At 39.4% G+C, this 11,196-nt stretch overlaps 1 non-coding gene across 1 annotated transcript; it reads right to left on the reverse strand.

Moving 5' to 3' along the window:
* Positions 1-7,905: 7,905 nt before the first annotated feature.
* On the reverse strand, positions 7,906-8,009 carry LOC123592342. The gene has a single exon (XR_006709730.1). It is a non-coding gene; the product is annotated as a small nucleolar RNA U13 (small nucleolar RNA).
* Between the last annotated feature and the right edge of the window lie 3,187 nt (positions 8,010-11,196).

Genomic DNA, 11,196 nt, shown 5'->3' on the forward strand with positions numbered 1-11,196 from the left:
AGCATATCAAAACTATAATGAGATACCCCTTCATTCTAACTGGGGTAGGTCTAATCTTTTAATGGAAATTAACATGTGTTGGTAAGCATGTAGAGAAACTAAAATCTTCATGTACCATCGATAAGAATGCAGAATGGTTCAGTTGCTATGGAAAACAGTTAGTTTGTCAGTTCCTTAAGAAGTTAAACATAGAGTTACTATATGACCCAGCAATTCCAATCATAGGTTATACCCAACATATGTTCACACAAAACTTGTACATGTTGTACTTGTATCAACATGAATGTTGATAGCAGCATTACTCATAATAGTCAAAAAAGTGGAAACAACCCAAATGTCCATCAACTGATAAATGGATAGACAAAATGTGGTATATCCATCAATGGAATATTATTCAGCCATAAAAAGGAATGAGTACTGATGTTACATGCTACAACATAGATAAAATTTGAAGATATGATGCTAAAGTGAAAGAAGCCACATAAAAATGACCCCATATTATATGACTCCATTTACATGAAATGGTGAGAATAGGCAAATCTATAGACACAGAAAATGGTTTGGGGTGGGTGGAGGAGGGCAGAGAGGGGAGGGAACAAGTGGGACTAACTGTCAATGAGTATGGGGTTTCTTTTAGGAGAGATGGGAATGTTCTCGAATTAGATAGTGGTGCTATTTGCCCAACTTTGTGAAAATCCTAAACACAACTGAATTGCACATATAAAATGGTTGAACTTTTTTTTTTTTTTTTTTTGAGACAGAGAGAGAGAGAGAATCTTAAGCAGGCTTCACACCCAGCACAGAGCCTAACACCAGGCTCAACCCCACAACTGTGAGATTATGACCTGAAACAAAAATCAAGAGTTGGACACTTAACCGAGTCATCCAGGCGCCCCATTATAAAATTATTAAAATGTTTAATTGTATCTCAACTTAAAAAGAGTCAACATGCACCAAGGAGTCCTTCAGTCTGGGCTTGAGGTCAGTATAGATCTTAGGAAGGCATCTGGTGCTGAAACAGAGGAGTCTAAATAAAGGTCAGCCAAGTCCCAACATCCAGCTCCCAAATGAGCTAAGAAATACCACCTTTGAGCAGATCTAAAGTGTCCTGAGACTTGTTAAGGTGGGGGGACAAGAATGACTTCCCCTGCCACCCAGTGGCTTCTCTCAGCTCCTAGGGAGATGGCAAACATCTGAAGGGATCCACGGGATTGGCAGAGGCCCTGAAGGTTGGGTCACGAAGCAGAGGATTTTGTAGAGAAGAGCCAAGAGTGGACTTTAGAACACTGGTGGCGTCACAAGGATAAAGACATCACAAAAGAGGAGATACAAGCCGCCAATAATTGTGGAAGACATTTGACCTCACTGGCAATCAAAAGAACATACACGGAGACAACAATGAGACAGCATTTTCCCCCAATTAGATTGTCAGAAATGGTTTGCTAATATGAAATTTGGCAGGATGTGAGGAAATATGTGTTCTCATTCCACTGCTGGTGGGTGTGTGAGTTGGTAGAGCCACTTTGGAGGGCAACTTGCCAGTATCTATTAAAGTGAAAAATATTCATACCCTATGACTCAGCGATTCCAATGCCCAGTATTTATTCTGAAGACACACTCCCACATGCACAGGGAGGTATGAAATGTTTATACGACACCATTTGTTATAATGAAATGTTTTGGGCGGGGGAGTGTTCATGAACAGGAGAATGGCTAAAAACCCTATGTACATCCATTGTCTATTTAACAAAATGAGTAGCTCTATATCATAAAATGATCTCCAAGCTATGTTATTGGATTTAAAAAGCAAATTCTAGAATGATATATATCACTTATGAGAAAACAAAACCCAAAACACCAGTGTGCGGAAGCCCTTGGAGATTTCTGAGGGGCAGGCTGAGATGCTAGGCCAAGTAAGAATCCTTTACCCAGGTGCCTGCGTGGCTCTATCGGTTAAGTGCCCAATTCTTGATTTCAGCTCAGGTCTTGATCTCACAGTCATGAGATTGAGCCCCTCGTTGGGCTCCGCTCAGTGCATAGCCTAAATAAATAAGTAAATAAACATTAAAAAAAAAAAAAAGAATCTTTTCTTCATCTGGACAAAGATGAGCTTTAAAAGCAACACATGAAGAGCATAAAATCGCCAGGCTTGGGACTGTTTCACTTCCAAGAGATAATTTTTTTGTTGTTTGTTTTGTTTTTTGTTTTGGGGATTTTTTTTTAGCCTCTTTTTTTAAGTTTTACGTATTAAGTAATCTCTACACCCAGTGTGGAGCTCGAACTCACAACCCCGAGATCAAGAGTCACGCACACTCTTCCAACTGAGCCAGCCAGGCATCCCCCATGAGATAATTTTCTAATAAGTGGCGAAAACCAATGGATGATTTGTTCCTCAGGCTTTATATCTTATTCTGTATTAGGAGAATTGCTGCCACTTTGTGTAATATTTACTTTAGAGAAAAGAGGTAAACTGCCATGCCCCAAATAAGAAAGGAAAAGTTAAAATCAGGTGTCCTCACCATCAATTATCTCAGGTATGAAAGAGGGGCGTAAGACCTCGCTAGGGAGAAGTAATGACCACCTGCTACATGTGAGGCTTTTCACCCACCTCCTGGGAGACAAGGGTCTTCCCTGCTCTGACAAATTCAAGGAGAGGGTCCTCAGTAGGAGAGGGACTGGGGTCAGAGTAAGAAATCTTTGATTATCACTTAATAATATTTAAATAGAAAATAAAGGGTACTAGGGGCACCTGGGTGGCTCAGTTGGTTGAGCGTCCAACTTTGGCTTGGGTCATGATCTCATAGTTCGTGAGTTGGAGCCCCACATCAGGATCCATGATGACAGTTCAGAGCCTGGAACCTGCTTCGGATTCTGTGTCTCCTCTCTCTCTGCCCCTCCCCTGCTTGCTCTCTCTCTCTCTCTCTCAAAAGTAAATACACATTAAAATAAATTTTAAGAAAAGAGACTAAAAAAATAGAAAAGAAAAGAAAAAACAAAAGACTTTGCTAGAAAGACCCACCTGATTTTTTGCTGACAGATGTCTGTCTGCAGAGGTTGTGCTCTTCCATTCTCTGCTGTATAAAAAGAGCCACCTGGGTGGCTCAGTTCGTTAAGCGTCTCACTTCGACTCTGGCCATGATCTTATGGTTTCATGAGTTTGAGCCCCACATCTGGCTTGCTGCTATCAGCACAAAGCAGGATTCGGCTCCTCTGTCCCCTTCTCTCTCTGACCATCCCCTGCTCGTGTGCACACTATCTCAAAAATAAATGAACATTTAAACGTTAAAAAAAATTTTTTTAAGGGGGTGCATCTTGGTCACTCAGTTAAGTGACTGACTTGGGCTTAGGTCATGATCTCGCAGTTCCCGGGGTTCCAGCCCCACGTCGGGCTCTGTGCTAACAGCTCAGAGCCTGGAGCCTACTTTGGATTCTGTGTCTCCTTCTCTCTCTGCCCTCCCCCGCTAGTGCTCTCTCTCTGCCTCTCAAAAAATAAACAAACGTTTCAAAAATTTTTAATAAAAAAATAACAAATAACATTTAAAAATAAAAATTAAAAAAAGAACCTGTTTATTACCATACAGAGTAACAAGAGAAAGGGATCTTCCCTCATTTTTGGTCATGAACATTCCTAAAATAATAAAACATATACACATATAATTTATTTGTTTGTTTAGAAAAAGTTCTAGAAGAATAGTTGCTAATTTGAAACAGTGATACCTCTGAGGAGGCAGAGAGAGAACGGAAGGCCGGAGGAGAAAACTGATCAAAGGGATTTTGAGGCTTATCTAGAATTGTTCCATTTGTTTTTTTCCGTTTTCACTTCTAATTTTTTAAATACAAAAGGAGATAAAGTTGCGGAAAACAAATATAACGTTATTTTTACTTATTTACAACATAAAAGATCTTTTTGCTCCCACTAAAATAGTAATATATAACAAAATTTTATACAACATAAGTATATTCAGAAATATTTAGTAAGAACACTGTGTTTTAGTGTGTCTCATTTTTACAAACTCTTGCTTCAATACTTTATATATAGTGATTGGTAGATCCGAATCTAAGTTCAAATATTTGGTTGTTTTGAGGTATTTTTAATATTTATTTTTTGGGAGAGCACAAGCAGGGGAGGGGAAGAGAGAGGGGGACAGAGGATCTGAAGCAGGCTCTGCGCTGACAGGTTGACGGCAGTGGGCCCGATGTGGGGCTCAAACCCACAAACCTGAGATCATGACCTGAGCTGAAGACAGATGCTCAACTGACTGAGCCTCCCAGGTTGGCCCCAAATATTTGGTTTTAATGATTGAGTTAGACCAAGGTCATACTGCTTCAGGTGTGTTTTCTTTGAATCATGAGTCCATTTTCCACAAGGCTTTTTCTGTTGGAACATTTGGTGGACTAGGTTGAGGGCATGTCCCCTTAAAGTAGCTTTGCAGTTTATTTTATCAGACATTTTATTTATACATTTATATAAATACCTTTATATAATTTATATTTTTAACTCTTTTCATTGTGAACTATATCCAATATACAAGATACTATCCAGTTTTAACAATACTGAAAACCTATGCTAAGATTGTAATATTAGTGGAACCTCAGAAGCTTCCTGACCATACCCTTCCTTCCCCAACAGGCGGGACCAGGTCTGGGCTGTGTCCATCACTCCCTTAACTTCTCTTTCCAGTTCTACCATCTATGTGTGTATCCCTGAACAGCAAACTGTTTAGTTTTGCCTGTTTGTGTACTTTATATATATGGAATGTTACTCATGTACTTTTCTGTGGCCTGCCTTCTTCCCTCAATATTGCTCAATAGTATGGTGTTATTTGCTTGCTTATATATTGTTTATTGTGGTAAAATTGCATGACATAAATTTTACGATTTTAGCTGGGTTTTAGGCACACAATTCAGTGGCATTAAGTACATTCACATGGTTGTGTGATATTGTGTCTTTGAGACTCATCCGCATTAGTGATATTTTCATTTCTCCTAAGTGTTCCACTCGGTGAATAATCCACTGGGTGAACATACTACACTTTATTGTTCAATCTACCATTTATGGACCTATGGGTTCTCTTTTTCTTTTTCTTTTTGTTTGCTGTTACAAATAGTAGTGTTTGAACCTTCTTGCACCTGTGTCCTGGGGCACATGTGTGAGAATTGTTAGTGCATATAACTACTGGTAGAATGAATGGGTTTTACTTGCTTAATTTTCTAGAAAGAGACATAGGAAGGTATTCCTTGTGTAATGAAATTTCCATTTAGAAAAAGAAAAGCAAAGAGAAGTTGGGATGGCTTCATAAAGCGGAAGAGCAGGGAACAATCTCTGTGAGATAGGAAGCAGAAAGGAACGGGAAGAGCAACCCAGACATGTCTGCAGGCTGAGTCCAGAAGGTATTGTCAAGCATTCATTCAATCCAGCACATGCACTGTGCACCAAATATGTGTCTGGCTCTGTAAGTGCTAGAGTTAGCAGTGGACTGGAACTCAAGAGACCTAGGCTCTCTCTCAACTTTGCCGCAAAGAGCAAATTATTTCACCTCGTTGGCCAGTGGTTCTGACATCCGTGAGATGAGTAGATATACCCGGAGGATCAAAAACCTTCCATCCAGCTCTGCTGGTTTGGGATCCTAAGCTGGTTGAAGTAGGAAGATAAAGCCTTGCCAGGAGTAGTTCTAATCTAGGGTCCAGACAGGAAATAACTCTGGATTCAAAAACAAAAAGGACCAAAGACAAGTACTGGGCCCGGCTCTAGTGAGCCAGCAGAAATGATGTGATGGTAAATGTTTAGCAGCTGACTCTCTGGGACAGAGAGTCCTTGGCTTGTAGTGGCATTTACTCATTTACATGGTTGTAAATACTCCCACAAGGGCCAAATTGGAAAAGACACACTCCCACATAAAGCTAGAAACCTTTAAGAAAAATCTAGAAAGACCCACTCTACAACACAGAGCCTCCACAAGGAAGCTTGCCTGCCTCTGTCTGTCTTCCTTTTGGGTGGAGAAAAAATTAACTTGAAAATTTGCAACTATAAGCCTGTGATCACCTAGGTCGAGGGTTCAAATTTATATGATCATGATTGAGAAACCCCCTCTGCCTCTGAGAAAATAACATATAAATTGGTCTCAGGTGAGTACTATTCCCTAGAATGTCTGATAAAATCACCTGCAAAACCACCTTGAAGGGACATGCCCTCAACCTGGGCCACCAAGTATCCCAACAGAAAAAGTGTTGCTGAAGATAGGCCCGTGATTCAAAATTAGAAAGCACACCCAACCGGCACACCTGGGTGGCTCAGTCGGTTGAGCATCTGACTTCAGCTCAAGTCAAGATCTCGCAGTTCATGAGTTCAAGCCCCGAATCAGGCTCTCTGCTGTCAGCACAAGAGCCCACTTTGGATCCTCTGTCTCCCTCTCTCTCTGCCCCTTCCCCACTTATGCTCGCTCTCTCTCTCTCTCGCTCTCTCTCTCAAAACAAAATAAACATTAAAAGAAAACACACCCAACCTAGAGCGCCTTTTTCATCTAAATCAGTCATTAAAACCAAATATTTGAACTTGGACCCAGATCCACTGGTCGCTATATATAACGTGTTGAAGCAATATTTTGTGAAAATAATAAAGCATATTAAATCATATTGCTTTTACTAAATATATTATTACTAGTATATTGTTATACTGTATAAAATGTCATTATATATTATGTTAATGAAAGCAAAAGGATCCTTCATGTTGTAAATAAGTAAATATATTATCTTTAAATATTGTTATCCCCAACTTTACCTTATCATTTTTGTATTTTTATATGTGACTTATGCCATTTTGTCCCATCCTTTATAATGTCCATATACTTACATAGAATTTGTATTTGAATAATGATCATAATTTGCTTAAAAATATTGCATACATTTGGGGATACATGATCAAAATCATTTGATCGATGAAGTACAAACTCAAAAAAGTTTGGAGACCACTGAATTGGAAATATACTTTTTTTTTTTTCTAGTGCATATGGGGACATTTATAGCTACATCCTAGACCACAGACTAAATCCCAAACCAGAGGATCTATATGTAATAGTTTTCTATGGCTGCCCTAACAAATTACCACAAACTGGATTAGCTGAAAAGAATCCAAATTTTCTATCAGAGCTCTGTAGGTCAGAAGTTGGAAATGAATCAAAGCGTCAACAGGCTGCATTGCTCCCCGATTCTCCCTGGGGGCTCCAGAGAGAATCAGTTTCCTTGGTCTTTCTAGTTTCTGGATGCCTTCCACATTCCATAGCCCATGACCCTCTTCTTCCATCTTCAAACTCAGCAATAACAGGCTGACTCCTTCTCCTGCTGCCACCCCTCTGATTCTCTCTTCTGCCTCCCTCTTCCACTTATAAGGACCCTTGCTGTTGTAATGAGTCCACCTGGATAGTGCAGGATAATCTTCCCATCTCAGGGACAACTGATCAGCCATCTTGATTCTGTCTGCAACTTTGATTCCCCTTTGCCATACAACATATTCAGTTCCAATGATGTACATATCCTCGGAGGGCCAATATTCTGCCTACCATATTACACATACAGCTGACATTCTCTGACCACAATGAAATAAAACCAACATTGATAAAAAGGAAACATTTTAAACCTCATTGATCTGGAAATTTTTTAATTTTTTTAAATGTTTGTTTATTTTTGAGACACAGAGAGAGAGAGACAGAGCAAAAGAGAGCAGGGGAGAGACAGAGAGAGGGAGATAGAGGATCTGAAGCAGGCTCCGAGCTGTGAGCATAGAGCCCAAAGCAGGGCTCAAACTTATGACCATGAGACCATGACCTGAGCTGAAATCAAGAGTGGTCAGACGCTTACCCACTGACGCTTACCCACCCAGGCTCCCCTGAAATTTTTTTTTTTTTTTAATTTCAGACGGGTAACGTGCCGACGTCGTAACAAGGTTTAAGGGTGGCACATGTCACACAAAAGCATGCACACCCAATCATCATGCTTATGAACTACAAAAGGATCTGAAAAATTTTTTTAATTCTATATATTATGCAATGCTCACCACCATAAATATAGTTATCACCCATTAGGTGTTATTGCAATATTATTGACTATACTCTGTATGCTTCACTTTTAGTCTCTTGTAAGTTATATTTTTTAGTTATATTGCAACTGGAAATTTGTACCTTTTAATCCCCTTCACCTATTTCACTCATCCCTCCACCCCCATCCCCTCTGGCAACAACCAGTTTGTTTTCCATATTTATAAGTCTGTTTCTGTTCGCTGTTTGTTTTTTATGGTTTTTATCCTTCTCTGCCTGACTTATTTCATTTAGCATAATCCCTGTAGGTCTCTTCATGTTGCAAATGGCAAGATATCATTCTTTTTATGGATGAGTAATATTCCATTGTATATATATCACATATTCTTTATTAATTCATCTATTGCTGGACACTTGAACTGCTTCCATATCTCAGCTATTGCAAATAATGCTGCTATTAAACATAGGAGTGAATATAAGTTTTCAAATTAGTGTTTTCTTTTCTTTGAGTAAACACCCAAAAGTGGAATTACTGGATCATATGGTACTTGCATTTTTAATTTTCTGAGGAAGCTCCATACTACTTTCCAGAGTGGTTGCACCAATTTACCTTCCTAAAGGAAGGTAGTGCAAGAGTATTCTCTTCTCCACATCCGCACCAACACTTGTTATTTCTTGTCTTTTTGATACTAGCCATTTTGACAGGTGTGAGGTGATATCTCATCATGGTTTTGATTTGCATTTCCCTGATGATTGGTGATGTTGAGCATCTTTTCATGTGCCTGGTGGCCTTCTTTGGAAACATGTGTAATCAGGTCCTCTTCCCATTTTAAAATCAGATTATTTGGATTTTTTGGTATTGAGTTCTATAAGTTCTTTATATATTTTGGATATCAACCCCTGATTGGATAAATCACTTGCAAATATCTTCTCCCATTCAATAGCTGCCTTTTCATTTTGCTGATGGTTTCTTTTACTGTGCAAGTTTTTTTTTCCCCAGTAGTTTGTTTCTTTGTTGGTTTTGCAAGAGAGAGAGAGAAAGAGAGAGAGAGAGAGAGGAAGAGGAGCAAAGGGAGAGAAAGAGAGAATCTTAAGCAGGCTCCACACTCAGCTCAGAGCCCAACACAGGGCTCAATCCCATGACCCTGGGATCATGACCTGAGTTGAAATCAAGAGTCAGACACTCAACAGACTGAGCCACCCAGGCATCCCTCGTTAGCTTATTTTTGCTCTTGTTCCCCACCCCCAAGGAGACATAGCCGAAATATGTTGCTAAGGTTGTTCTCCAAGAGATTATTGCCTAGGCTTTCTTTTAAGAGTTTTACGGTTTCAGGTCTCACATTTAGGTCTTTAATCTATTTCAAGTTTATTTTTGTGTATGATGCAAGAAATTATGTGGAAATTTTAACACTTTTTTTTTTAAAGTTTATTTATCTGTTTTGAGAGAGCGAGAGAGTGAGAGAGAGTGATTCGGGGAGGGGCAGAGAGAGAGGGAGAATCTCAAGCAGGCTCTGTGCTGTGGGGCTCGAATCATAAAACCATGAGATCATGACCTGAGCCAAAATCAAGAGTCAGGCATTTAACCAACCAGGCACCCCAATGATGTGGAAATTTTAAAATGTACTTATAAATAATATGTAGTTCAAAAATAAATAACAATGGGAAAAAATAATAAGCTGACATAATTAAAACACAATATAGCAAACTTATGATTTAATATGTTTTATTATTTTCACAAAATCTTGCTTCAACATAGCCAAAATAGTTCCTAGAGGGAAATTTATAGCCTTAAATGCAAACATTATAAAAGAAAAATTTTAATTAAGGAACTGAGCATCCAATCCAAGAAGTTAGAAAAAGAATGGCAGAGTAAACCCAAATAAAGTAAAAGGAAAGAAATAATTTAAAAGCAACACCAGGGACACCTAGGTGGCTCAGTCAGTTAAGTGTCCAACTCTTGATTTCGGCTCAGGTCATGATCTCATGTTCGTGAGACCGAGCACCACGTCAGGATCTCTGCAGACAGCACAGAGCCTGTTTGGGATTCTCTCTCTCTCCCTCTCTCTCTGCCCCTCCCCTGTTCACATGTGTGTTCACTGTCTCTCAAAATAAATAAACATTTAAAATAAATTCAAAATCAAAAAATTAAAAGAAAAAAAATACACCAGAGAGTAAAATGTAACAAAGAAAACAAAGAAATAATGGAAAAACACAATGAAATCAAAATGAATTGGTTCTTTGAAGCAATTAATAATCAGGGGCGCCTGGGTGGCGCAGTCGGTTAAGCGTCCGACTTCAGCCAGGTCACGATCTCGTGGTCTGTGAGTTCGAGCCCCGCGTCAGGCTCTGGGCTGATGGCTCAGAGCCTGGAGCCTGTTTCCGATTCTGTGTCTCCCTCTCTCTCTGCCCCTCCCCCGTTCATGCTCTGTCTCTCTCTGTCCCAAAAATAAATAAACGTTGAAAAAAAAAATAATTAGATATATTTCTTGCAACTATATCAAGAAAAAAATGAGGAAATTATAAGTAAACAATAATAGAAATGAAAATAACTGTAGACCTAGTGGTGATTTTCAATATTTCCACCCATAAATCTAAAAGAGATTAAATAAATAAATAAATAAATAAATAAATAAATAAATCTCCCAGAAAAATATAAAACAGCAAACTGACTTAGAAGAAATTGAAAACCTGAATTAAATCAGCAGTGAAAAACTCACCGTCAAAATACACACACATGTACACACATGCACATTCTACCAAGACTTCAAGGACCAGATCATCCCTATTTTATATCACCTGTATATAAGAAAAACTATTTTGGCTTAAGAAAAGAAGTGGCCAAAGAAAAAAATAGGGTGGTGTCTAGAAACCTAAACCAAAGGAAGAAACAGTTCTCAGGAAGGTGGAGAGCTTGCAGACCCCACATACTTCCTGGTTGAAGCATTCCTCATCCTGTAAGGGACACGCATCTGTATTGTTCCCTATCTCTCCCCTTCATGGTGCTGCAGTAATGGCCTTTACTAAAAATTTTAGGGGCGCCTGGGTGGCTCAGTCGGTTAAGCCGCCGACTTCGGCTTAGGTCATGATCTCGCGGTCCATGAGTTCCAGCCCCGTGTCGGGCTCTGTGCTGACAGCTCAGAGCCTGGAGCCTGTTTCGATTCTGTGT

Source organism: Leopardus geoffroyi, chromosome B4 (assembly GCF_018350155.1).
Source record: "Leopardus geoffroyi isolate Oge1 chromosome B4, O.geoffroyi_Oge1_pat1.0, whole genome shotgun sequence".
NCBI lineage: Eukaryota > Metazoa > Chordata > Mammalia > Carnivora > Felidae > Leopardus > Leopardus geoffroyi.